This window comes from Passer montanus, unplaced genomic scaffold (genome assembly GCF_014805655.1).
Source record: "Passer montanus isolate IOZ18808 unplaced genomic scaffold, ASM1480565v1 scaffold41, whole genome shotgun sequence".
NCBI classification, from domain to species: domain Eukaryota; kingdom Metazoa; phylum Chordata; class Aves; order Passeriformes; family Passeridae; genus Passer; species Passer montanus.
In genome coordinates, this window is record NW_024368930.1 from 4,577,590 (window position 1) to 4,582,365 (window position 4,776).

The following is a 4,776-nucleotide window of genomic DNA, read 5'->3' on the forward strand; positions in this document are numbered from 1 at the left end:
GGCCGCGGGCGCGGGGCGCGGTCTGACTCAGCACGGCCGCGGCCGGCTCCGGGAAAGCGCGCCCGGCTGCGAGCCCAGCGCCGGCAGGGGAAAAGGAAGACGAGAGCAGAGGGGAGGCGGGGGGGAAAAGAGAGGGAGACGGCGGTTTTGAACGGTCCAGTCGCAGCTGCGAGCCGGCACGGCGGGGCGATCCCCGCCCGTGTGTCAGCCCGCGTTACACCCCCGGCGCCGCTTAACCCTTGGGGGAGAGCCGCGCTCCGCAGCGGCGCTCGGCGGGAGCGCAGCCCCGGGCCCGGCCCGGCGCTGGCTGCAGGTGGACATGATCGCTTCCAGCAGGCGGCTGCACTTTGACCTTGTTGTGCAACCATCATAAAGGAAGTAAATAACGTAAAAATAAAACCCGCCTTTCAATAAATGCGCTCTTCTGCCAGGCGCTGTTTCCCCAGAAAACTGAATTACTGGAGCAGTATTAGCAGATGCAATTGGAACAATATTATCAGATGGTATGATTTGTCTTTCACAGAACAGAATAATAGAATCATCAAGGTTGGAAGAGACCTTTAAGATCAAGTCCAACTGCACTACCACTGTAACCCTTAAACCACTAAATCACATCTCCCAGCACCAGATGCAGATGCCCCTTAAACCCCTCCAGGGGTGGTGACTCCACCACCTCTCTGGGCAATGTATTCCAATGCCTGATTTAACTTAACTTTCAAGTTTTAAGGGGTAGCAAGCTCAAAATAGCACCTCTTATATCAGGATTTTAAAATAAGCTTTGCTCTTATGTTTTGGGAATGGGCAGCATTAGAGGCTGGAACTCTGCTGTACTGGGATGGGCTCAGCACCTGCTGGTTGATGATTCTGGGGAATTGACTGGCCTGAAAGCTGCTGCCTGCAGGCTGGTGGAGGCCTGGAAGAACAAGAGCCATGAGTTATCTGTGAAAAGGGGATCACTTTAAATATGTCCAAGTTTTCTGTACATAGGGCTGCCCAGATGTGGGTGCCAACACTTCCCCCATCACAAACAGAATAATAGAATCATCAAGGTTGGAAGAGACCTTTAAGATCAAGTCCAACTGCACTACCACTGTAACCCTTAAACCACTAAATCACATCTCCCAGCACCAGATGCAGATGCCCCTTAAACACCTCCAGGGGTGGTGACTCCACCACCTGTCTGGGCAACAAATTCCAATGCCTGATTTAACTTAACTTTCAAGTTTTAAGGGGTAGCAAGCTCAAAATAGCACCTCTTATATCAGGATTTTAAAATAAGCTTTGCTCTTATGTTTTGGGAATGGGCAGCATTAGAGGCTGGAACTCTGCTGTACTGGGATGGGCTCAGCACCTGCTGGTTGATGATTCTGGGGAATTGACTGGCCTGAAAGCTGCTGCCTGCAGGCTGGTGGAGGCCTGGAAGAACAAGAGCCATGAGTTATCTGTGAAAAGGGGATCACTTTAAATATGTCCAAGTTTTCTGTACATAGGGCTGCCCAGATGTGGGTGCCAACACTTCCCCCATCACACATTTGTGGTGCTCTAAAATGAATTAAATTGGTCTGCTTGACAGTGGACCCCATGAGCAATGGGAACAGTGCTGAAGCACTGTCCAGCTCTCACACTGTCCCCAAATATGCAAACATGCCTACCAGGGAGAAGCTGTTTGCCAAAAAGTCACATTAAAAAAAGTCTCATACGTATTTGCTCTTAACATACAGGCCCCAAAGAATAGAGCAAGTACCTTTAAATCAAAAATCCTAGAAATTCAGCTTATAGTGAGTGATATTACTCTTCTAGTTTCTATGTCCTCTTCTCACCTGCACTAGACTTTGGCTGATAACTAAAAAATTACAATGTTAAGCCTTTCCCAAGGCTCTGCTCGCTTACCCCCGTGGCATCACCCTGAGAGACTGCCTACATCCTCTGAGTTTTATATTAATATTTTATTCTTGTACTTAAATGCTTTTCTCAGGCATCACTTGAAACTCAAGGGTGAACAAGAAACTGCCCTTTTCATCTGTATGAATTTTAACTCCCATTTTATCAGTTTTTGACAAATTACAGTGCCGCAAAGTGGATGTGATTTTACAGACATCACTGTAGGTCATGTTACCCTTTTCTCACAAGACAAAAATGCTGCTTTGAGCAGGGCAGTCCCAACCTCTTTGCTGCTGCCTCAGTCAAGCACATTGCTAGTTTTAGCTATGGTGAAATTCTATAAGCAACATACCAAAGAACTCTCTGGGATGGAAGCCTGGTCACATTCCCTACCCAGCAGAAGAATTAATCAGCTGCTCAAATGGTTTATTGAGGGTGAACAAGCTTGACTTAAGCTAAGCCAGCCTAAAGGTGCAGAGTGGCTGAAAGACTTTCTTTGATGGCATCTAGCCAGGGCACAGCCCCATGCTGGGCCACAGTGCCCGAGGAACACGGGAGGAAGAGATGGAGGATGTTATCAGGTGGCAGCAGCAGTCAGCATGAAGGGCAGAGCAGCCTGCATTCCTGCTCTGCTCACATTCTGGGACAGCTTGAATGTAGTTTACAGATGCCTGCAAAACTAGAAATAAAAACCTCGAAATCTTCACGTCCTCATTCTAACACTCTCTTTAGTGTACCATATGGCACATCTACCATATTAGGTAAACAACTTTACAAAATTACAAGAGCAACTGAGATTCATTACAACTTGTGCATTATAAGTGTGTAGGATCCATTACTGAATAATTTATCTTTTCATACACTCTGTCTCTTGTTTGACGTTGGAAGTAAGTTTCTAGACTGAATTCTTCAGCACAGGGATTCCAGCTCCTCTGTGCTGTACTACTCCATTTTAAATTATAAAAAAAGAGCAACTTGCACAAGAATTCTAGTAATGGAGTACAGGTAATTATTAGTGTGGGGTAGAAATAGTCAGACTCAATATGCAGTGAATGCTGTGGACTTCACCCATCAGCACCCATCAGTTACATCAAAAGATCTTGAACATTACAGGCACAGGGTTCTCTGTGTGTCAAAGAGCAGAAGCTAGCAGGAGCTATCCAGGAAAAATGGAGAACTGTCAGTTCCTTTAACCTCCTTTCTTTATATTATTATATATTATTATTTAAAATACTTATTTCCCCTCCTAGATCTACAATGTACATATGCCACAGATACTATCTCAGGTTAAGGTAATACCATTCTCCTTCTGTTTGTTTTCTAGAAATGAAATTAGTCTAGAACTCATTACAGAAACATCTGACAGAGGTATGGATTGGGGTGACAAGGGACAGAACAGAGAAGCCTATGGATGGTTTTAGTCTTAACTCACCCATCAGAAGACGAAAGGCCCATCAATAAATAGATAAAAAACTTATTGTTTTGATGGGTGATTTCTTGCTCTACTTTACTGCCCCTCTGCTCCTCACCCAGGATCATCTGAAACACTGAAAGCTGGGATTTAGCCAGTAACACATTGATTTCAAAAGTTCAGTCAAACAAGATGACAAAAGTCACACTTGTGTCAGTTTCCACTGGAAAGTGCTCAGCAAACACAACATTTTGGGTTCATTCATAAAGCTGCACTAACCTTGTAGCCGGTATCCCTTCCTACCTTTCTGCCTTGTACCCCATTTCCTTTTTTTTTTTTTTTTTCCCTTTTGGAAGACCACAGGAGTTCAATGGATAATTTGGTAAGTAGAGAGTGTTAGGAGCAAAGGAATGAAGTCCTGGTTGAAGATGATGCAGTTCTGTGCAGAAGTTCCCCATTGGTTCCCTTGAAAGGCTGTGTGCTGATTCTTCTGCAAAAGGGTGTCAGTCTCCACTAGCAAGTGATCAGCAAAAGCAGCAAGATTTCATCTGCATCCAGAATACAAATGTTCAACAATCTATAGGAAAAATATTCCTGGTTTGAGTATTTTTCTTCGAGTTTAGGGGTAAATGCAGTTTTACTCCACACATGCACAATAAAGCATCTTCAGTGCCCCTTGTAGTCTGTGTTCTTGACTGCCTTCTCCCTGAAATCTCAAAATATTGTTAAATCAAATTGGTCTTCAACTCATCCCATGTACTTCAGTTGTCCTTAGGTGAATCCCTGAAGAAGTCTAATGCTCCTAATAGGGATTAATATTCATAATTAAGTATGGTATGCTGCAGGAAAATGTCTTAACCCTTGCACTGTAAAATAAAAAGAGATGAACAGTAGATTTGGAGAGCAACAGTACAGTCCCTTTTTCTTTTATGACAATCATACCTACCTACACCCATATTTCCACTGAAGGACAGTGTCTGTCCTTATGGCTACTGGACTGTTTCTGCCAGCCACAGAAGCTCCAGCCCCGTGCTGCAATTTAGTGTTCTGGACAGAAGCCTCACATGATGCTGCCGGGGAAGAGAAATGGCAAAAGCATCCACTTAAATAAGTGTTTGCATCTGCATAACAATTTCTGGAACTCCAGAAATAGAGCAGAAAAAACCCCAAACTCTTCTTTTCATAAAATATATTTGATTGAATAAATATATTATGTGACAGCTTAAGGGATATCCTCTTTTTAAAACCAAGTTATTTAACAATACCTAGTTATTAATTAGGAAAGACATAGAAAATGTCTGCTACAAGGACACTACTTATGAGCTTGGCTTTCAAACCAAAATGTTAGCAGAGCACACAACTGCCTTGGCAATCTCCTAAGTGTTTCTGGGACAGAAGACTGTGCCTCTAGAACATGCAATTCCCACAGGAGTTATTTATGTGTGGCTCTCCTGAGGCATTCCAAAGTCCACGCAACTCCACAT